This window comes from Sus scrofa, chromosome 4 (assembly GCF_054392235.1).
Source record: "Sus scrofa isolate SSC_HxYL_T2T_F1_AM1 chromosome 4, Sscrofa_HxYL_maternal_Yorkshire_Landrace_v2.0, whole genome shotgun sequence".
Classification (NCBI taxonomy): domain Eukaryota; kingdom Metazoa; phylum Chordata; class Mammalia; order Artiodactyla; family Suidae; genus Sus; species Sus scrofa.
In genome coordinates, this window is record NC_139386.1 from 63194228 (window position 1) to 63219299 (window position 25072).

The following is a 25072-nucleotide window of genomic DNA, read 5'->3' on the forward strand; positions in this document are numbered from 1 at the left end:
CACCACAGCCACAGCAATGCAGGCTCCGAGCTGCATCTGTGACCTACACCACAGCTCCTGCCAACACTGGATCCCTAACCCACTGAGCGAGGCCAGGGATTGAACCTGCATCCTCATGGATACTAGTCAGATTCGTTTCTGCTGAGCCACAAGGGGGACTCCCAATCCCACTTCTTAATGGTAAAAATGTGATGGTCATATTGTAAATGAGTGTATGGGATGGGAGACATTGTGCGGCCATCTTTGGAAAATCCAACTTTTCACAGACATCGTTTGTGTTCTGAAGAAAGAGGCACTACCACATATTAGCAGATGCACTTTATTTACCAAAATTGATCAAAATCTCTTGTATTAAACATCTCTTCACATTTCAAAGCAGACTGAAAATGCACAGATTATCTGACCACAATAAAGTCAAATTAGAAATCAATAACAGAAAGATAAATAAAATTTTCCAAGTATTTGGAGATTAAAAACATGCTACTAAACAACCCATAAAGATCATGAGATACTATTTGAAAGGAATATGTGAATAAAGTGAAGATACATCACTTTAAATATATCAAAGGCAATTCATAGAAGGAAATATGTACTATTTACTAGAAAATTCTTCAGATTTTTCTAGGTATTGGCAAACTGATTCCAAAATATACATGAAATGCAAAGGACCTAGAATCTAGAATAGGAAAGTTAATGTTTAGGAGAGCAAAACTGGAGGATTTACCAGCTATAATACCTATTATTTTCAAACTTCAGCAATTTTTACAGTATGATGTTTGTACAAAGATAAATATTTGATGGCAGGAATACAGATTCCAGAAACAGACCCATATGTATGTATATGGTAACCTGATTTATGACAAAGCCACCTCCACAATTCAGTGGGGAAAATGATTGTCTTTTCAATAAATGGTAGTGGGTCAACTGAATATCCATATGGAAAAAAATAGGCCCTGACCCTACACAAAACATACACAAAAATTAATTCCAGATGGATCATAGGAATAAACATAAAATCCAAAACAATAAAACATAAAGAAGAAAACATAGAAAATTTTCATGCACTTAGAGTTAATATTAAACAGTATACTATAACATCACGAACAATAAAATAAACATGTTAAAATGTACTTCATGAAAATTTAAAACTTATTTTCATCAAATGCACATAAGAGGGAAACCAGAGTGAGTAAGGATATTTGTTATATATATATAAAACAAATGATATATTCAACAAATACATATTCAACAAATGATTCTTTCCAGACTATGTAGCCGATCTTATAAATCAAAAATAAAAAGATAACAAAAGATCAAATTAATGGGTTAAAATTCATAAAAATGTACTTTACAATAGATACCCAAATGATAATTATCACATGAAAAGGCACTTTATAATATTAGTTATCAGTGAAATAGAAGAACAACCATAATGTAATATCACAACAATCCTATGAGAATGGCAACCAAAATTTCAAGTATTGTGGAGAATGTAGAGCAACTGAAACTCTAAGCAATTTCTAGGAAGAAAGTAAGTTGGTCATCTACATTGAAAAATGGTGTGGAAAGTATCTACAATAGCTAAAAATGTATTTACCCTACGATCTAGCAATTTCAGTAAAAGGAATAACCTGAACAGAAATGAGAGCCTGTTCCCATTCCATGGAAGTTTTGTTTTTATTTTTTGCTTTTTAGGGACACACCCATGAAATATGGAGGTTCCCAGGCTATGGGTTTAATCAGAGCTACAGCTGTTGGCCTACACCACAGCCACAGCGATGCCAGATCTGAGCCATGTCTGGGACCTACACCACAGCTCATGGCAACACTGGCTCATTAACCCACTGAGCCAGGCCAGGAATTGAGCCCACAACCTCATGGTTCCTAGTCCGATTCTTTTATACTGCACCATGATGGGAATAAACATAAAATCCAAAACAATAAAACAGGAAGTTTTATTTTTAATAATAAGAAAGTGTAAATAGGTCAAATACACATCAGCTGTACAATGGGTAAATAAGCCGTGGAGTATTCATACAATAGATATTCAAGGGCAATGCGTGGGGAGGAAGAATTACAGCTACGTGCAGGATATAAATGAATCGTATAAAAATATTTAGGGAAAGAGATTAGAAGTGAAAGAATGCATTGATATACATGAAGTTACAGAACATGAATATAGAAAAATAGAACATAGAATTGTGTTCCTTGAGATGGGAGCTATTAATGCCTTTCTGGGATGTTGAAACTATTCTGTATTTTGATTTGGGTGGTGGTTACTGGTAGGTGTGTGTGTGTGTGGGGGGGTGTATGTAAAATTAAAAGAGATATACTCTTACTATTCATTCACTTTATTGCATGCAGTAGGTGTCCATCCTAGAAAAAAAAATTTGTGTGTGCTCATTAGGAAAATGTACTAGAATGTTCAAAGCGGCCTTAAATGTATATCAACAGAAAAATAACTAAATTGTCAGTTATTTTTTTCACATCTGCCATAAATATAAAAAATGAAATGAGAATTATGATAGCTAAATTATAGCTGTGGACTTCAATGATGTAAATTTTGAGGATTGCAGAAGGATACTTGTGCTATGATACGCTTGTGGTACCACTTACCTTACAAAAATTAGAATGACTCAATACAGAATTTCATATTATATAGTAAAATTATAAAGCAATAAATAGTGGGTGACAAGATTAGACCTATATTTTGGAAATCTATTTTGTAGAAATTTAGAATATGGATTGGATAAGCAATATTACTAAAAGAGAATTCGGAAAGAGGTATTAAGAAGTTATTCTACTGGAAAATTTTGATGAGAAGAAGATTAATAAGAACATATTCAAGGGGAATAGAAAAAGAGGAAAGACATAAAATATTTCAGCAGGAGATCAATAGACTGTTAATCCATTTGAAATGGGAGACAAGAAAAAAGGCAATGTATATTTATGAAATATCTATGCTTTATATGCCCAGCCACTATACCAGGTGTTTTACATATGCTATGCCATTTAATCCTGATAATAGCCTTGTGTGATACACATATTTATTTCTATTTTACAAATGAAAAAGAATGAGTCTCTTGCAGGTTATTTAATTTGCCCAAGGTCAAATGGCAAGGAAATGGAGATGCCCTATTCAAAGCCAGGTGTGTTTGATTCAAAGGTCATGCTCTTTTCATTTCAGAATGAGTCCTAATACATCACATAGCATTTGAACATTGGTGCCTTGGTGAATGGTGATGCCATTAACTGAAATAGAGCATTTAGAAAAGTAACATATTCTATAAGACATAGAAGTGGAGGTTGATTCTAAGACATGTTTTAACTTTGCAAACTTAATGTCTCACAAGAAGTTAAAAATAAAGGCCTAGAAGTTTGCTGTCTAATACAGTTGTCCCTTGGCAGAAAATTTAAATTCACATTAATTTAAATGTAGTAAAATCAAAATTTTTGGCTCCTCCTTCACATAGCCAAATTGCAATCACTTCAAAAGTCACAGGTGGATAATGGCTGCCATATTAGATAGAAATGTTATAGGATATTTTCATCATCATAGAAAAGTAAAAGAAAAAAAAGCGAAAGAAAAGAAAAAGGATAGTGCTGGAATCTACAGTGCCGATAGAGCTTGGATCCATCATTCATCACTATGTATTGCTATGAACAACAATGATTATAATATTTCCCATTTATTAATTAAAGTTCTTGGGGTTTGTTAATAATTTTGTTCATATTATCTTATTTGTTCCTCTTTGAAAATTTTGAAGTCAAGACAGCTATTATTTTATGTGATGAATGTGAAAGAAATAAGATTACATAAAATTTTAAGAAAGGAATTTTAGAAAGAAGAGCCTATGTGACAAATTTAAATAACTAACTAAAAGAGAATGTTACAGATGAAGTTAAAAGAAAAGTTCTTTTTCAATAATGGATGTCCTCAAAGTCAAATGTACAGATATCAAGTATTCAAGTGGGTTCTAGTAGAGAAGGAGCTGTTGGACATAACACATAACACTGAAGGATCTCTATCTTCCAGAGAGTCTTTCAGTAGAGGTTTGATCAAGCTGGTTGGAGTAGATCACATCTTTAAGAAGCGTTTCCATACACTCCTACACTGTTGGTGGGAATAATACCAATTAGTCCACCTGTCCAGCCATTTGCTTTATTTTATTCAGTATTCTCTGCCATCAATTTTTAAAAATATGACTTCTTTTTTTAAAAAATTAACATTTTAGTATATAAGATAACTGTCATTAACATGGGAATGCAAATATCTCTTCAAAATCAACTTTTCAATTTTTTTGGATAAATACCTAGAAATGGGATTGCTAGATCACATGGAAATTCTAGCTTTAATTTTTTAAGGAATCTCTATACTATTTCCCATAGTGGATATACCATTTTACATTGTTGCTAACAGCATACAAGGGTTCCAAATTCTCTACATCCTTGCCCACTCTGTTTATTTTCTGTTTTTGTTGTTGTTGTCATCAAAGGTCATTCTAACATGTATTAGATTATATCTTATTGTGGTTTGATTTGCATTTTGATGATTAATGATGTTAAGCATCTTTGCACTCCCATTTTCATTGCAGCATTATTCACAATAGCCAAAAGGTGGAAGTGACCTAAATGTCCACTGATGGATAAATGGATAAATAAAATGTAGTATATACATACAATGGAATGCTATTTTAAAAAATAATAATAAATTCTGCCATATGCTACAACATGAATGAACCTTGAGGATATTATGCTAAGTGAAATGAGCCAATCACAGAAGAAAATATATAGCATGATTTACCTTATAAGAGGTATCTAAAATAGTTAAACTCACAGAAGCAAAAAGTAGTTTAGTGGTTGCCAGAGGCTGAGGGGAAGAGAAGGTGGGAAGTTGCTCTTCAACAAGCATAGAATTTCAGTGCACAATGGAAAAGTTCTAGGTGCTGTACAACAATGTGCATGTATTTAACAATACTATATTGTACACTTAAAATTTTTAAAAGAGTAGATGTCATGATTTTTATTACAATAAAAAGCAAATATACCTTTTTCATCATCAAAAATTAAATTTTCCAGAGTTCCCATCGTGGTTCAGTGGAAACAAATCTGCCTAGCACCCATGAGGACACAGGTTTGACCCCTGCTTCGTTCAGTGAGTTAAAGATCCAGCATTGCTATGAGCTGTGGTGCAGGTAGCAGACACAGCTCCGATCCAGCGTTGCTGTGGCTGTGGTATAGACCTGCAGCTGCAGCTCCTATTCAACTCCTAGACTGAGAACCTCCATATGCCACAGGTGTGGCCCTAAAAAGACAAAAAAAAAAAAAAAAAAAAGAAGGAAAGAAAGAAAGAAAATCAATATTTGTTCACTTTTATCATGAAAAAAAGTCAACTTTTTCAATGTAATCTTATATTACTCTTAACATTTTAAAAATAAAGTTCAAGATTAGAGGGACTTTAACATTTTCTTATCTAATTAAGTACTAAAAATTTCTCTAAATTCACTGGTATGTCTTAATTTATAATAAATTTACTAATTTTAATACATTTATGAATGAAATTATATTTCTAATGTGCTAGGTAAATTACTATTTAAAATTACCTCATGTAAATCTCATTGAGCATCACAGCCCCTTAAGACAACTAATACAATATTACATAAGTACATCATCTGCCACTTAGTAAAATAAGTAAAACTCTACTCAGGATTTTTAGCACTAAAATTATAAATCAACACTTTTCACCAACTATCTTCTCAAGATTTCCTATCTTGCCCTTTTTTCTTCTGGCCCACCATAATGTACCCCTCCCCAACAACACACACAAAATAAATTGATCAGAATCAAGTGAAGGAAGTATTATCCTCCAAGGATCAAATTTACTGAAGTTGAAGGAAACACTGATTGCATTTTGTAGGAGTTGAGTTTTCAGGTTAGTATACTCAGTGCAAAGAATCATGAACCATTTCCTTTCTCTTCCACTAGACCCAGTCAGAATGGTGAGGGGACCCTCTGTCTGCTTTTACTTGTCAGATTCAGAACTTTTTATCTTTTTTTGTACCTTATTCCTTCAACCCAACAGTGAAATGCAAAGCAATAATCCTAGCCTGAAAATTCTCATGGTAGGTAGCTGAATCAATTCTAGATTTGGGCTGAAAAGAAAGACTATTTCAACCTCTTGCCTCAAAAAAACTGTGCTCTCCTGACTCACTTTTAGTTTCTCTAAGTATACATGATGAGGCCAGTTGTAGATAATACTAAAGCCTTATCTTATTTCTTTTGCATATATCTGAAGGAAGAAGGGTCTAGAGGTAGGGTAGGGTCAAGTATTCTGGATAGCCTGGGCAAGACACAAATCATAATATTATTCTTTAATAAAATTCCAATGAGTGGACCAAGTAGGAAATCACACTGGAAATAATTATGCAAAAATTATCACATGTGTGCAGGTTATTTTTAATTTTTTTTTGGCTTTGCCCACAACACATGGAAGTTCCCAAGCCAGGGACTGAACCTGCACCACAGCACTAACCCAAGTTGCTGCAGTGATGATGTTGGATCCTTAACCCACTGCACCACAAGGGAATACTTGTGTATTCTTGACTAAAATCACTTTATCCACTTTGGAATGCTACAATTTTAGCAAAAAGAGTTTGAAATAGAAAGTGAATTAAATACAGTTGACCCTTGAAAAACACAGGTTTGAATGGCACAGGTACACTTACACATAGATTTTTTTTTTAAATATTAAATAGTGCATCACTAGTACTACAGGATCAGGGCTGGTTGAATCCTCAGATGAAGAACTGTGGAGGGTTCTGGAGGGTACCTGGAGGGTTAGTGTCCCTAACACCATATTGTTCAAGAGTCAACTGTATATTTTACAATTATAGAGATATAAAATGCAGGTAAATTTTTGTTATTAAACAGTTACTCAATTACATTGCCAAAGATCTATTTTGATAGACTTCTCAATATGGAGAGTTACATCAAAATTATTCTAGAAACTGATGGTTCTTTATTAGATATTATAAGGTCTACCACTAGGGTTTACTAAGGGTTATGGGAAATGATAAAAGGCATGTGGATGAAGTTTGAGGTGTGAGTTAGAGATTAATGATTAATAAATTGGGTCTGGTCAACTTTCATAGAAGTTGCCATCCAAAGTAGAAGTGAAAGTGAGGAAATATGGATTGTGTATTAGAAATTCTCAAAGGATGAAATTCATTTCTATCTCACTTGATCTTTCAAGATGAATATCTATATACTTTTGTGTTTTGGCACAAACACACACTCATTGCACGCACACACATTCTGTCATTTCCAAATGAGATTTGGTGTTTGGATTTCATAACACTGAGTCAAATTCTTAGTGGATAAATAATAAGGCTAACATATGAAAAACCCTACCTTAATGATGTGCTGCCCAATAATATCTCAGAGGTAAAATGTTTAGAAATTATCTAGCTATGCCACTTTATTCGATAGATGAGCCATAAGTTTTAGAGAAGTATGTAGCCTGTTGAAAAATCAGACAAATAATGGTAAATTTTTAAGCCTGGATCCCTGTGTGACATATTTAAGCAGAGTTCTATCCTAATATAAGGAAAAATAGTGTGATAGCTGTCTTCTAGAAAACAATTTGCTGTATTATTTATTACATGCTTGTTGCATAAATATTATATTTTATTATTATGGTGTGGTCAAAAAGATTCAGTAAAAAAAGATGGAATAATCTGTTTTTTCTCAGTCTTAATTTAATTGAAATTCATTTATTTCACTTAAAAGCATGAGCTATTTCACATATTCCCATACTTTCTCCCAAATAATCTTGATATACTAATAATTGTACTTATGTTTTTGGTTTTGGGGTTTTTTTTGGGGGGGGTTAAGGCCTCACCCATGGCATGTGGAATTTTTTGGGCCAGGAATCAAACCCACACCACAGCAGCAACCCACGCCACTACAGTGACAACACCAGATTCTTAACCCACTGTACCATGAGTGAACCTCTGTACTTATGACTTTAAATTAAGAAAAAGTCATTAGTTTTACCTTGAAGTATTTTAAATGCATTTCTATTATACTTTACACTTATGTAGGAATTATAAACAAAGGAAAATAAATAGAAACCAATGTAAAATAATTCTTTAATTTAATAGCCAACTGTATTAAAAAAAGATACTGGCATATGTTGTGTTTCCATAATCTCCAGACACTCTTCAATTACAGCAAATGATGTATAACTTTTAAGATTATGTTCATAATATGGCTTACAAATATTTTAGAAAATTTTCAGTTAATTTTAAAGATGTATAGAAATCACATTATCAAGAAATTATTCTTTTGATACCTAAGATTTTTTTATTATACATTAAAATTCTTCCCTATTAAAAACAAGTCTGTGTAAATGATCATTCCTACAAGAAGTTTTTGGTACTTCCTACTTAAATATTTCCAGTGGTTAAACAATATTGTTGCAAATCATGTAAAACATGCTATCATGAGCCAAATAATATATTTTATTCAAAACAATTTCAAGTTTTTGCACTTACATTTTTGATTATTTGAAAGATTGTCACGTCATCTCATCTCTTCAATGATAATAAAACCTAAGAAATAACTTTGAGTTCTTCATATTTGTACAAATCTATTACACAATTTAACAAAAGTTTCATTTTCTTATCAATATTTCTTCTTTTATTAATGAGTAGTTGGAGGGGACACTGCTCTGGTTTACAGTATCCTGAAACATGTTGGTCTTTATCATTCCAAATTTTGAAATTGCAAAGAAATGGAAATCAACCCATAAACTCACAAATTAATATTATTTTTATCCTTCTTTTTGGACTGAATTGTGCAAAGGTTAGTTGACCAGTGGTTGAAAAGTCAGTGATTTTCACTGTAGGCAAAAAAAGCAGAAATCCAAGTTGAGGGCTTCTGTTGGTGAGGGTAGAGAAAACAGTAAAGCTTTTCACTGTTTTAGAATGAAAAAAAAAATCATAACATCTCAGTACTTGAAGAATTTTAAGTTAATAGCTTGATTCTCCATCAAAAGAGTTGCCCAAATTCCCAAACTGTATGTGATATAAGGTTAAAAATCCAAACCAAAACCTCTGAAAAGCAAAGCAGGTTATCTGATATTTTCAAAATACTGAACATTAAAGTTCAAATCACTTTGCAAGAGAGGCTATATTGAAAACGGTGGATTCTCATCTGAAATCCCTAGAAGGCTATGCCTCAAAAATGGGGCAAACCAAAGATAAACAGAGCCATTCCAAATGGTGGTCCAGTTTTGAATCAGCGTAACTTTGATTTAATTAAGCTGATGGCTCCCATATCTACCTGCCTGCTAGAGGAAAGGATAGTTCCTCTCTGAAGGAAATTAACATGATTTGGAGCTATATGCTTTTGTAAAATAAAATATATCCATTCAATGAAAATGATAAGTAATTTACAAGTCTTATCACTCAATAAAAATGACAAGAAATGAGACCAAATAACCAAAGAATAAGAGAAATAACAAGAGGTAAAGATATTGAGATTATCTGAAAGGATTTTAAAATAGTGATTGGTATATTCAAAAATAGAGATGATGAGACAGAAAAAAAAATTAAAGATGGAGAATTTCACCAATTAAGTAGAATCTAGAAAAATAACCAAAGTGAATTCTAGAACTGAAAATCTAATGAAATTTAAACCTCACTATATGGATTTAACAACAATTAGGATAAAATAGAAGTCAGGGTTTTTAGATTTGAAGATGGGTCAATAAAAATATGTAAACTGAAAACAGAGAGAAAAAATGAAAAATAGAGATGAGAGAGTAAGACCTGTAAGTGACTGAGCCAATTAGTCTAACATGTATGTTAAGGATGTCTCCAAAGTGAGGAAATAGAAAATGAAGCAAAATCAATATTTGAAGATTTTTCAAAACTGAGGAAAGATAAGTACCCCATAGATAAGTAGAATAAATTAAAAAATAATCATGCCTACCATAGTCAAATTACTGAAACATAAAGACAAAAAAGAGAAAAAGCCAAAGATGAGAAATGATAAGACTGAGAGCTGACCTCTCACCAAAAACAACAGAAGCCAGAAAAAATAAATGATATATTTAAAGTACTGAGTTGAAAAAATCACTAACATAACATTATACATCCAAAGAGAATGGTTTAAAACTTAGGGCAAAATAAAGACACATTCAGAAAAATTACAGCTAAAATAAATCACTAATAGATTATCATTAAAATAAATGTTAAAAAAAAATCTTTAGGCTAAAGAATAATCCCCAAAGGAAATGCTGCAGTATAGGATACAATAAATATTGACTCTACAGAGCAATGATGATACTATCTCCTGGAGTTTAAAATATAAAATATAAAGGAAACAAAAATCCAAAAACCTCTGATCTCAGTAATACAAAACATAGAAAGGAAGTAGAGTTAAAGTATTCTGAGGCACTAGCATTATTAGCAAAACAGTAAAAATATTTGCAAACAATGGGTTATAAATGCATAATGTTTACAGTAAATATTAAAATAATAATAACAGACATTAAATATTAAATATTAAAATAATAATAATTAACATATTAATAGAGGAAAAAGAAAAAATTTTATAATACCTTGTGTTACATAAATGAAGACAAGGAACTGGACAAGAAAGAGAGTAAAATAGATGAGGTTGACTGTAGGTCAAGTAGGTTGACTGATACAAACGGAAATACATTGACCATTATTGGTGAGTGGATTCAATACCACAAATAAAAGACAAACATTGTCATAATAAATAAAATAAAACTCAAAGTTTTGATGCTTATAAAAGACATGTTAATTACAAAGATACAGATAGTTTTGAGTGATAGGATGGGAAAAATAGTGAACACTCGTGAGCAGAACATTTAATTTCATAAAAAGCAAACTTAGAAGAAGGCAACAGAAAAAAAAGGGACATTTGGTAATGAACTATAATCCACCATGAAAAGATTAACATTTTAAATTTATTCATATCCAATGACATATTACTCCAAGCTAAGTTCAATGCCTCTTGTATTGCATATGAGAATTATGCAATAAATCGTACCCAATTTTGAGATTCATTGATAAAAGAGAAATAATCCATTTTTAGTGTGTTAGCCCACCTTTCATTTTATTCATCTATTCATTTATTTATTCACCAGATAGTAACTGAAAGTAGCTATTTTCAAGTATTATGCACTGAGTAGACAAACAGATCTGCATTTTGCATTTATTGAAGTTAACAGAACATGAGATGGATATTTAAAAAGCACTGCTAAATTCATATAGAATTATTTCGTGATGTATGATTTATAGATTAAGATTATAAGAAACATAATGGAAAAATATCTACTAACTCTAATATGGCAAGTTTCATCACAAAGCCTGGCATTTTGCAGTTGATAAATGATGTTGTTATGAAATTTAAGTTATTAACACATTTTAACTTTCAATGGGTAGTTTTTTTTTCTCAAATTTCTTTTTTTCTTGTTTACATACTGATCATAAATACATCACAAAACTTCCTATTAAATTCCATGTATGTAAAATATAGGATGATGGAAATCTTCTCTAGCAGACCTTACACAGGATGTGTTTACATTTAACTGATGACATTGACAATAATTTAAAATTCAGAGCTCTGAAGTTTTCTAATTTGAGTTATGGTAAACTGATAAATTTAAGTATTTACATGGTTATTTAGATTTTGTTTTGGATGAATTTGATCAGCCTATCAGAAAATAGATATTAATCAAAAGGCTTACCTTTCTTTTTCTATTGAAAGAAATGGAAAGATTGTAAAGTTATTTTTATAATTTTTAAGTTGTGATATTATATGGTTTATTTTTTTTAATATCTAAAAATTTGTCAGGGATGTGTGACAGTAACCCCTAAACAATCCCCACATAAAAAAGAATGTGTGCTTTAGCAGGTTACAAAATACTACCTGAAGTCACAAGACACTTCTTGGCTTGCCAACCAAACCATTTTTGAAATTTCCTAACTAAAAGAGAATCTCAGACTGAGGTTTAAGCTAATTTTCCATGTGAAATAATTGCACAATCTGCTTTTCCCTTTGCAAAACTCATCACAAGTGGAAATTGATAATTTTATTTTGTGTCTTTCTTTACAGTTTGATGTAAACTGTCAGGAAAGAATTGTTTTCTGGTCCTTATTTGAATAGGGTGTTGGGATGATGTCATCAACCCAGCATATACATTTGTGTGTGTGTGTGTGTGTGTGTGTGTGTGAGATATCTGTATATATAATTAGATAAAAGATACAACCATATTTATATGGGCAACTTCTATGAGAATAAAATATTTTGAATGAGCTACTTTTAGGGATATAGCTAATTTACAGAAAAATCCAATCTCTACACACCATAAGATTTTCTATTGTTGCTTAAACAAAATGAAATTCATTTGCACCTAGAAGTTCATAAATGAACTGAATTACTTTCTAAGCATCACAAGCTATGATATCTCAAGTAAATGTTAGACTGAACAGGGTTAAAATCCCCTTAGGTATTTATTAAAGTATTATTATAGAGGATTTATATCATGAGTATATTTTGTAAAAGTGAAGATTACTTTGTCAATTGTCACCCTTAGCTTTTTCTCTGTAAAATTTACTGTAGACTCCAGTTTTCCTCTTGTAGACTCCAGTACATTTGATACCACATGGTATAGAATAGTAGAGTGCAAAGTATAAACATTTGTGATTATTCATCATGTTGCCACAAGTTTTACTGTAGCTTAATTAATATGTCCTCAATTTAATGTCTAAATACAAAGAAAGAAATGCAATATTGTTAACATGATCACGGGAAAAATTTCATGGCTAATATCAATTTTTCTTAAGGTAAGTTCAATATATTTTGCCAAAGAATCTCCTGGTTTGATAGTTAAAAGAAATAAAAAAGAAAACTAACACATTAAAATAAGAAACAGGAAACCTCACAATAGATTGAATGAGCGTTTCTATTTCTAAGAAAATTAGACTTGTTCTGTGGGGACAACAATCAGGTTTCTCTTATAATTAGTTTAAGGGATGATCTCTGTCTGAGTCAACACTTATTGGATGATGACTCATATAGAATATTGTACTAGATACTGAGCATACATAGAGGGATAGCAGACATTGTCCCTGCCTTTGGAGAAGCTTCTACATAAACAGATCATTGGTTTTAAAAACTGGGCTGGGGAAGGACCAAGACTGATGAAGAAAACACAGTATTTTTTCCAAAATTCTAGTATATCCTACAGTTATAAGAGTTAAACATAGTATAACGGAATAAATACTGGCCTTGAAGTTAGAAAGGGAATTCTACCCAATAATCTGTGATAAGCCTATATGGAGAAAAGAATCTGAAAAAGAATGCATATGTGTATATGTATAACTGAATCACTTTGTGGTACAGCAGAAATTATCACAACATTGTAAACCAAATGAACTTCAATGAAACTTTAAAAATGAAAAAAAAATAAAATAAAATTCCAACCTGCAGCTTATCAGCTATGGGACCTCAGCTAAGTTAAAATCATCTCTCTGAGGGCTTCTGTTCAACTGTAAAATGATGCCATTGAGATTGCATTTCTGGTGTAGGAAAGTTTCCAACAACATTATTGTAGAACATGGCAGGTACTTATTTGAATAAATGTTCAGTGTTTGCGTATTTAGCATATTATCAATAATTCTACAAATATAATAGATTAGGTCAATATTCAGAAGAGGGCACTTGACAAGATGAGTTTGAACAATTTTGTCCTTTGTAATTTTTAGGTTGATGATTTTGTTGGGAGGTAAGATTTGTCTCTCATACTACACTTTGCAGTAAGGTTTTCCTAAGGTAAGTAGACGAAGCAATCAGGTAAGCTCCTAATTAAAGGTTTGATGTCTGGAGAGAAAAATCAGAAATCCCATGCACAAGCTCAAATAATACAGATGCTTCCAAAAGTTTGATCTCACAAAACCTTCTAACTTTAATGTATGATGGAATATATGTATTATTAAATTTGGTACTGCTGTGATGGTTTTCTAGGGACTGGAATGACATTGCAACAAAACTTAAGTTCATGAAGTTAATGTGAAGAGGGGATCTTTGAATGTAGCTTTTACACATGTAATATTCTCTTTCAAGTTTCTCATGTTTCATGGATACTAAATAATTTTTTTCTTCAAATTCTCTATTTATACATCTGGACAAAATATTTTAGGTCCAATTAAAGGAGTCAAGCTAAATTTGAAACTAAAGGAAATGTTTACATCATTCAACCACTTAACATTAGATAACAAATATTACACCTTATATAGAGACAATAATGCTGACCCATCTCAGGAAATTCTGACGACAAGCCTAAAGTGTATAACTGCAGCTACATATAGAGAGAGTTGCATGAATCTGTTTAGCCTTCAAATTCCAAGTCTTCTCCTCCTAAACTCTTCGATGATTGGCCTAAACGTAGGCTCAGCCTCCAAAAATAACAGAGAAGTGTAGCGTAGCACAATTAGATTGTAAGTAGAACCATGTTCAGAATAGGAAGCAGATGCATCCTCTGAGAAAAACAAAAGGAATGTGAACTCTTGTCAGCAGCAAATTAATCAATCTCTTTCTTCTTACAAGGGTTATGTTAAAACTATATCAGACATAGTTTGCAAAAAACTAAATTTGAAGAGACTGCAAGTTTAATGGGAATACTTCTAGACAATTCGAAGAGAACCAGATTTTTCTTCCCTCTAAAGTGATTAATAATATTGCAAATACGATGCTGCTGGGCTTTGGAGGAAAAGCCTTTGTTTTCTTGAGAGCTGATACCAGGCAATAACCCACATGCGGCTGAAACTCATCCAAAAAATCATCTTCATTTGGTGGTTGCCAGAGGCTACTTTATATCCATTTATCAACACATAAATAAGGGCAATATCCTCTAAATACATTAATCCATTTAGTCTTGTATCCATCAGGTCCCAATGCAGAGGTTAATGGTGGAGATTTTGCTATTAGAAAACTTGTAACATCTTTTTATATGATGAAAAAGAACCCTTATTTCTAATTTGATAATGTCTGCCAATAATTGAGAACCACGACTGTGTCAGGCACAATGCTTGCCCTCTACAAAATTGTCTGCTTTCTCATAACATCCCTATGAGGAAGATATTATTATCTCCAAATTACAGATGAAAATACTGAGTCTTTGAAGTAATTGGTTCAACGTGATGATAGCTTATATGGATTCAGACCTAGGTTGTCTCTGACTCCAATTATGAGAAGCTTCTCTATTATTCAAGTTCTCTATTATTTTTAAAGAAAAAAATGGTAATTAACTCAATATATTAATGTAAAATATTTCTTACAAGCCAAATTGAATTGTATGTGGAGTTTAGCCAGACATGCTGTTTACAATGATATCCAGTAAAAAATCCTTGAAAAATAACTTTTGTATTGCTATGGAAAAGAATGTCTTTTGTCTATTTCCTACATGAGCAGTTGGATTTGACTAAGAATGTTCCAGCCTCAACTTCTAAAAGTGCTTCTCTAGTATAAAGCAACATTTCTCCTGAGGGCAGTAAAGCTCAGCTTTAAGCAGTTACTGTGTAATTTATATGGTCTATTATTTAAAAGTCAGGAGGGGGTGAGGGTGGGGTGAAGATTGACTATGTGATACAATTTAGCTGAAGAGGTTTCATTTCAGAAAATAAATATTTCTTTGGATAAATGTATCTCCATTAACAAGTGCTTTATCATACTACTCAGTGATTTTGATTCTTCAGGGCCACTTATTAATTATAAGGCGGAAAATAATACACTACATTTTACCTAAGTAGAATTTATTTCTTGCACGTGCAAAAATCTTACTTTAACCTCAAGCGCAGAACACCGTATTTGAGATATTCACCTAAAGGTAAGAATTGTTTTGCTCTTTACATTCTCATTGCTTATCTACTGAACCTCAACCCTGAGGCTCATACTAAGCCATATGAGGTGTAAATATAGAGTCTTTCAGTAAAGACGTTTGTATAATACTTGGATTTCTTTTCATGGAATTCCTAATTGGAAGGTCTTTAAGGTTTGTCAGAAACTCAGTGTTCTAATCAAAAGTCTGTCACTAGACTGGGGGTGGTTCACAAATTTCATCTATTTTAATCCCTTCATAATTGCAAAAAAAAAAAAAAAAGAAAGAAAAGGGAGTTCCAGTCGTGGCACAGCAAAAACAAATCCAACTAGGAATCATGAGGTTGTGGGTTCGATTCCTGGCCTCGCTCAGTGGGTTGAGGATCTGGCTTTGTGGTGAGCTGCAATGTAGGTCACAGACATGGCTTGGATCTGGCATTGCTGTGGCTCTGGCGTAGGCCAGTGGCTACAGCTCCGATTGGACCCCTAGTCTGGGAACCTCCATATGCTGCCATATGCAGCCCTAAAAAGGACAAAAGACAAAATAATAAAATAAAATAAAATAAAATATAAAAAAGGATGGAAATGCCCTGCAAACCTCAATACTTGATATATTATTAATTTTCTACCAAGACAATATACAATTAAAATTGCAATGTATGTATGAGACTAAAAATACAGTACAAATTCAAATGGGCATCTTTCACTTTTTTAACCTTGTTCATTCTTTTTCTTCTTGCTGTGCCTATATATTTCTTAAATACTAGTATAAGTTCCCTTTAACTCTGGGTACCTTTGTGGCACCTTTGCTTGTCTGGAGGTACACAGTTGAATTTAAAAGTAGAGTTAGATGTCCAGATGCATCAAAGGAAAAAATAAAAGCTGTTCCATGGAAAGTAGTGCCCTCCCAAAGTGTCTTCTTTTTGCCATAGAAGATAACTAATATGCTCACTCAGCAGGACACATCCTGAAGGTCAGAGAGCAGGGGAGCTATCCTGAAAATCCATTCATTCCTAAGAGGAGACTTCAGGAATTTCTTTTTGTTTCTCAAAAAAAAAAAAAAAAAAAAAAAAAAAAAAAAAAGTTGTTTACAACATTAGGCCAGAAAGCTTCACTAATATGATAGGAGGAAAATACATCTAGGCGAACAATGTATATTTGTTCAAGAAAATAACTTGAGAACAAGAACAAATTTTCCTGAAAAGGTTTTTAGACAAGCAAACAAACCCAGACTTGTCAGGTCATAAAGGTAACACTGTTCTATCTAGATTTTAAGAAATGAAAGCCCTGTCTACTTGTTTTCTCTAAAACAATGACGGTTGATCATTGGACACCATTATTCTGGCCCTTTAAAGTTCATCTCTAATTTCTTTTTTTGCCAGTGGAGTTACTACCTTTTCCCAAAATTGGTTGTGTTCCCATTGCTACCGCAAAAAGTGGCTGCTTTTGCCAGCATGGTGGAATGGGCTGAGTCTCCCTTTTTTTCTCATAGTCCTTTCCATCTCAATATTCCAAGTTTACTCTGGGTGTCCTCTCTCGAGTAAAATTCCACTGGATTCTAGGTCAAGTATGAATTTCCTGATGCCAAATGCATAATTGCAGTGTTTTTCATAGCTAGATACCTCCTAGAATCATGGTGTTGTTGCCTTGTTCTTCTTGTTGTGTTGTCATTTATTTATATTGAAAAAAAAGTGCTTTAACTTCAGGTCCTTCCAAATCCTTTTTAGATTTAGCAAATAAATGCATTAATATAGATTTCATATTTCAAAAATATGTTTGTGAATGTCATTCACCCATTAAGAAAATCAGACATCCTTTGGAGGGTGAATATTCTGAATTTTTCTTAAAGTATCATAGAGTCTCAGCTCTGCTAAGCATCTAATAACTATATGTAAAACTTCATTTCCGGTGTCAAGAAAAAATTCATATTCCTGAGTTTCTACAATAACATTCATATCATGATTAAAATTACATTACTGCAGTTGTACATATTTGTGTGTGTGAAGTAATAGTTATTTTTTGGAAATATCTTAAGAAAATGGAACTACTCCATCATTACATTTTGAGACATGTTAAATTGGATCATATTCTAGTTCATTGGCCAGGATTGGTTAATCTGTTGTTAAGGCTTTTGTCTGGAATACTATATTTTTAGAAATTTATAATATACATGATAAAAGTTTCCTATTTATGTTTAAAGTTTATTTTTATGGTATTTTCCCTGTTTGTTTCTCATTGCATTTAGAAGTTATAATTGTAGCGATATTGTCTGCTTATTGGTATAGTCCACAGATGCCACAAAGAGCTCTCTGATTCCAGAACTACCATTTAAGCAGATCTATATCTTCTCCAACCAACAACTATATTTTTCTTTTTTTTTTTTATTTCTTTTCTTTCTTTTTTTTTTTTTTTTTTGCTTTTTAGAGCTGCAGTTATGGAGGTTCCCAGACTAGGGGTTGAATCAGAGCTACAGCTGCCAGCCTACATCACAGCCACAGCAACACAGAATACAAGCTATGTCTGGGAACTACATCACAGCTCACGGCAATGTTGGATCCTTAGCACACTGAGCGAGGCCAGGCATCAAACCCACAATCTTATGGTTCCTAGTCAGATTCATTTCCACTGTGCCATGACAGGAACTCTTACATTTTTCTTCACTGCATATTTGTATACTTAATTTGATACTGTTTATTTAATGTTTAAAAATATAAAATCCAAGGTCACAGGAGGTTAAATCTCAGAAATGGATATACTGGCAAATTCTTTAATCTCTACATTCCTCAACTTCCTTACATGAAAGTGATAGCAATAATATTAATTTTAATCAGTTGATATGAGGACTAAAGGAAACAAAGAACGTAAAATGATCAGTACAGTGCCTAGTACATACTGAGTGCTCAATCATTGTGAAGTACTCTATAATTATCATGCTATTTTCAACTCTCATTTGTGATTTTTGAAAAATTTTATCTTAGTTCAGGCTTAGATTAGGTAGAGCTTCACCTAATAAATGCATGTACTCAATTATCTAAGAGTTGTGAATGTATTTCTTCTTTCCACACTTGGATATTCTGTTGGACACCACAAGAATTTCTCCTCATTACACCTTTTCAAGTTTACATAGCAGTAAACAGTGGACATTTTGCTCACTCATTCTTCTAGATTCCATCCTCTATTTTGTAGAAGCAAGTCATTTGTGATGCTCTGGATGAAGGTCTTTAGTTACACAAAAAATAGAGATGTAAAAACAATGTCTTCCCGTCAGCATAGGTGTAGTAACAACCTAAAGCATGGTTTCAGTAGATGGGTAACATTAGGCACTATGTCATAGAAACATTGCTGCTGACTGTAATAGGATAGTCCAAGCAGTTCTAAGGTCTATATTTATCATCGTTTCATTATTTTACAATTTCTCTTTAAAATATTAAATTAATTGTTTCCTGAGTGAAATCTTCTGAGCTCTCTTGGGATGTCTAGTTAACAACAGTATACTAGCCTTGGCTTATGTGTTGCCTTAATTCAAATCAAGAATAATTCAGACACAGGGCAGTCACCACTGGCTTGAATCTATCTCTGGTTTATTAGTTTTATGAACGGAATGTAAGGAAGATGGCTCAGGCCTCAGGAAACTAGAGCGATTCAGTGGCAACAATGATAAAGAGCAGAATAATTTTAACATGAAAATTAAATTAACTTTACCAGGAGCAGGAAAAGCAACAGAGAAGAGGAAATCCTTGACACTTCTGTGAGGTAGCCCAGAGGCTCCAACTCTTTGAATTCATCTCTGTAAGTGAAGCCCTGCGATCTGTAGTAAAGAGGAGTGTCAAAGGAAAAAAAACCTGGGACAGATTTTAGAGTTGCATCAAAATTAAAAGAAGAGAAAAAAAATACAAGATGCCTCCACGTAAAAGTGAAAATGTGATTTGGGTGAGTATTGTCATACTTTGTCAGTCATTGCCATAAAGTTCTCAGGGCTTTTATCATAAATAAGCATTAAAACATTCCCTTTTCCAGGTATCAGAAAGCAGCTAAATCACAAAACCCAAAGGGATGGATTCTTGGGGGAAAAGTGTTCTCAGAACTGGAAGAAGCTATAGCCTTCAAGTACTTTCATATTTCTAATAGCTACATCTTTTTTAATATGATAAAGAAGATTATAAAATCCATGAAAAATGTAACTTATAGTGTATAATTTGTCATTTTTTTTTTCTTTTTTGTTACCTGGCTCCCCATTAGAATGTAACCTCTCAGAGTTCAGGGGTTTAGTTGTTTTGTTTGCTGTTTATACCAAGAATCAGCATTAAGCACAAAGCAGGACTTAAGAGAAATTGTTGTTGAATGAACTAACTTGGTATTTTCTCTTGTGAGTCTAATTCCCTTAAGCACATATTAGTATATGCTGTCTTCTCATTTTCCACTCAATGCTCAATGGTTTTACTAGTTCTTAACAGTCCTGTTCACAGTCCTCTAAATCCCTGCCATACTCATTCTGTCAGATGATTTTGTTTCAAAAACCATTTCTCATTTTCCTGACATGCCTTCAAGTTTTCCTGACATCTTTACCTGTCGCCCACCCATACATTTTCTCAGATGTAAAGGAGACCCTTGTAGGTGTCTATCTCTACGCTTCATAAAGTCTGCTATAGCTTCTGATTCCTTGCCCTATCAATTGCCCACTTTCATTCTTGCATTCTCCTTGTCCATTTTCTCCATATCCTCTGTCTATCCTCAAATTCAAGTCTGCATCGCATGAGAACAATGTCCTTTCTCACTCCTTTTAATCAACTATCTACTTCCTCTTATTCTTTCCTTTCTCCCACTTGTCTTAGTATGTTTCACCATAAACTAGGTGGTTTATAAAGGACAAAAATTTATTTCTCAAAGCCCCGTAGGTTAGAAAATCAAAGATGAAGTTACCAGCAGATAGCTGTGTCTGGTGAAAGCCTTCCTCCTCCTTTACACACAGCTGTTGTTTTTGCTGTGTTTTCATGGGGTGGAAAGGGTAAGGGAACTTTCTCAGGTCTCGTTTATAAGGGCACCAACTCCATTCACTGAAGCTCAAGTCCCATGACATAATCACCCAAAGGCCCACACTTATTAATACCATCGCTTTGGGGGTAAGAATTTAGGGAGGCATATATTCAGACGACAGCACCATCAATATTTAAAGCAATAGTGTGGACACCTTTTGTGTACTACATACTTTTTTTTTTATAAACATTTGCAATCTAACATCTCCCCCAACACCCATCTACTTCAATAAAGCTTCCATTTTCCAAAGCCATTTCTCTTAGCTTTGAAGAGGATGTCTGAAATACACATAAGCTAGATGCTAAAGATTTGGTGCTACACTTAGAAAAAAAATCAAGATTTCTTTTGATATTTTCAATATATGCTAAAAGTCAGGCCAGTGATTCAGCATGTTTCACTTGGTCATGGAAGAGCCGTTGAATCAGGCTCACAGCTAAGTTCATTCCTTTCATCCACTACTAATTTATCCAAAGTTAGTTAAAAGATGGCCATGCCTATAATGACCCAGGAAGATAATCATGAACACAGTGTTTCAGTGGGGGAAATGGGCCAATTCTAGTATCCTAATACATATGATAAGATGAGATGCTTACTATAGTAGAGTATGCATTGGGTGCCCTGGAGGCAATGGAGTATGTCACGTGATTCAGTCTGGGATGAGTGAGGAGGCAGCCACAGGAGGTGGTGGCCTATGACACCAATTTTTAAGGATGAGTAGGAATTAGCCAGGTGACATATTAAAAGAGTGAGAGATTCAGACTATTGCTTCTCAAACATTGGTGTGATCACTTGCACTTGACTATTCATAGCTCTTCATTATATTCCCATTACTTACAAGTAAATTATAAATTCCCAAAACTAGCATAGAGACTGCCCATAATGTGGTTTCAACCTGCCTTTCTAGACATCCAAATGTTCTCTCCAAAACCTAAAGAGCTTTTTAGCCAATTGTGGACCAATATATAGTCTGATTAATAAATATTCCTAAGAAATATAGTTTGGATCATTTCACTTTAGTTAAGAAAGTAATTCAAAATTTTAGTCCTAGACCTTCAGAATTTTATAAAAATTCTGAGTTCCCTAATTATTACTCTAATACAGTTTACACTGAAAACAAACTGGAAATGCTAAGTTTACTACAAAGGCCAAGAACTTGCAGTGAATCACAGTATAATTACCTCATATAATTTTTTCAACAGAATACAAAGTGTGCCACAGTGGAAAATATTGCCTATCACTCTGGAAAGGCAAAGTTCGCTATTACTCAAGATAAAAACCTTCCCTTCAAGAGGGGAAGTGAAGGAACCCAGGACAAAATATTTACCCAATTTACATTCTGCCAGGTATGTTAAGGAATAGGTCTTTATGGTCAGAGCTAAGAAAAATTATGTTAAGTTTTTGAGAGGGAAGTAATGCATTTTCAATCCTAGTCATTAATATTTTAAACAATATCTAATCTATAAAATGTAGACAAGAAGACTGTATTTGTACCCAGTTTTGCAGTTGACCTCTGCTCCTTTCATAAAATCGAGAACTTCCAATAATGCCAATGGATTTTAATACTGTACATTAGTTTTAGATTTTATAGGGGCATTGAATGGCTGCTCTTTGATTTTGTTTTTCCCTAAATGCTAATTCTACGTCTAAGTGTCCACCAGAGGCCAGCCAGTGGGCTTCTCTTAAAATGTGGCATATCTAAAAGAAAATAGATGAGTTAATAAAATTTTCAAGTTAGAAATGTCACAATAAGCATGTGTTTCCATTCATAAAGTATGTCTTGAACACACACAAACTATCTTTTGTCATCTGGTTCTGCCCCATTTCGAAATTATTCTCTGCTGTTAATTAGAAGTGACTACAATTTGATTAATCTCAAACATGTGTCACATATAAACAATGTGGAAAACTGAATTCAATATTTTTCCACTTAGTCTATGCATGGTGTTCATAGAAAGAAACCAAATATAATTTTTAAAACAATCTGAAATCCAGTATCATCACACTAACAGAATATCATCAATGTGACATATTCCAGTTTATCTGAAGTATTAAATTCTCAAAAGAAATGAATTATAAATATTTTAGACTGAAAATATAAAAATTAAGAGAATGCATCTCTTGTTATACTTCTGAAACTCTCATTTCTGGAATCAGTTACTTCACCTTGAGAATTCTCCTGTACTTGGTCCCTGTTTACTTTTTGATTTAACTCTTTTGGCAATAGCTTCCTAGTACCTGCAAACTCACAGTAGACAAATACACATTGACTTAGCTTAGAGAGAGGAAAGGTTCAATTAGCAAGGGGAAATGTCTCTTTGGCTTAATTTGAATTATCATTATTATTATAGGATATGTACTAAAACACTCATTTTTCAAAGTGCTAATTAAATTTCCATAAATGCACTAAGCCTTTAACCAGATTATAAAAGAAAAATTATGTGATAAAGTAGTTGTGATTTAAGAAACAATGATTCCAGTTAGGTTTTTCTGTTCAACTTTCTAACAAAAAAAAAAAAATGGTTTTCTTTCTTATTACACTGCCTGCAGTAATAAGTGAAATATAATCCTAATTAATTTTTCCTACAGCTGTATATAAATCGATAGCTGCAACATCCCAAAGGAAACACACATTGCAGTCTTCCAGCTTCCTAATGAATGCAAATAGAATGACCTTTTTCTGACAACTATGAATATTGTTCCACAATTTTACCATTAAAATCGCTGCTATCAGCAATTCATATAGCAAACATGGGGGCTACAATAGTTGTAAATAACTATTCATTATGGTAAGAAAGGAATGGAAATAAAAAAAAAAAACCAAGCCTAAGTTATACAACTTTTCAGGCCCAGTCTGATTTTTATATTTCATTTTGATATGGAAATTCTGTCTTACATGTAACCAGTCATCATCTTAATTCTTTCTTCTCTATGCCAACATTTTATATCATTTAATCGAGAGGTTTGATATTGAATTTTTTTTGTAAATTAAGCAAAATCTCAATTCGTAATATCATAAATCTCTAAATACTACATTCAGATTACTGGGAAACTGTGACAATATTCACCAGAAATACCTGGTTGGAAAATCATATTGGTATACTTATCAAGATACAATACTATTCATGTAATGAGCTTGAGGATGAATTTAGAAGTTATGAAAACAGAAAATGACTTAAGGATGACACCTATGGGAACCAGAGAAAAGGTAAGGGGTAATTCAATTGCATTGTTGTCCACTTTGGCTGAAGAACCACTTTATTCCAGAATGCAATAAAACTGCATGTACTTATGCTAATGCACATTCAGTTTCCCACAAAACTTCATTATAGCCAGGAAGATATCTCATTAAGTAGAAGTTAAACTCAAATTTTATAAGAAAAGTAGTTAAGTTAGTGAAACAATTTTGCTGGTCATATATCTATATACTGAAAATGCCCAGTATTCACTAGAGCCAAGAATATAATTAGCCAATAGAATTCAAATACTCATTAAAAATAAGACCCCCAAATTGCAACAAGCTTCAAAAAGGTACTCACAACAAGAGTACTCCAAAAAGTACTCCGTTGCCATAAAATTCCACAGTCTCTTCCATCCCTTAGTCTACAACTTTTATACCTCTGGACAGGACTGGAGAGCACTATCACATAATGATTTGATATCCCAAATATGAATTAGTGACATGAGTTTCTGTAGACTATATTTATAGTGAGATATTAATTTCTTTGGTAATTAATTGTACCACTATTTTAGCATAAAGCCAACTTACTCTACTTTTAGGTCGAGAGCTGTTTTAAACTGCATTCAAACAATTTCTTGAAACAGTTAAGAGGGCATTTCTGTGACTGTGGTTTGGCAATATCAGGCATAGATGGCATTTTTTAACTGTATTAAACAATCTCCACTGGATGACATCTCCTGAAGATGTCTATACTCTCACACCTGTAATGCTTTCATGTTCAAAATGAATCCCTGCTACATCTCACTCAATATTGATCTGCAAGGCATTTCTCCCAGTCCTTTTCCCAGTGTGGTCACTGAACAGTATCAGAGTTCAATAGGAAGATCAGCTGCTCATCCACTTTTTGCTAAAGCAATTTGTATTATGGATTTATTTTAGCAGTCT

General features: G+C 33.0%; 1 protein-coding gene and 1 long non-coding RNA gene across 18 annotated transcripts in view; both read right to left on the bottom strand.

Annotated features, from left to right (window-relative positions):
- The window catches only part of LOC106510043 (uncharacterized), a 92565-nt gene that overhangs the window by 61856 nt on the left and 5637 nt on the right, over positions 1-25072 (bottom strand). For 5 of the 17 annotated variants that reach the window (XR_014843083.1, XR_002343253.2, XR_014843089.1 and 2 more), the window contains exon 2: positions 2340-2376. The exons of 8 other annotated variants lie outside the window; for them this stretch is intronic. The gene's annotated coding sequence lies outside the window, so the exon portion shown is untranslated. Of the gene's footprint in view, positions 1-142; positions 303-2339; positions 2377-7410; positions 7520-25072 lie in introns of those variants that run through there. 4 more of the 17 variants (XR_014843088.1, XR_014843082.1, XR_014843080.1 and 1 more) reach the window with 3 other exon arrangements.
- LOC146403828 (uncharacterized) lies at positions 11861-16990 on the bottom strand. The gene is made up of 2 exons (XR_014843090.1): positions 16709-16990; positions 11861-16414 (listed from the first exon to the last, which is right to left on the bottom strand). It is a non-coding gene; the product is annotated as an uncharacterized LOC146403828 (long non-coding RNA).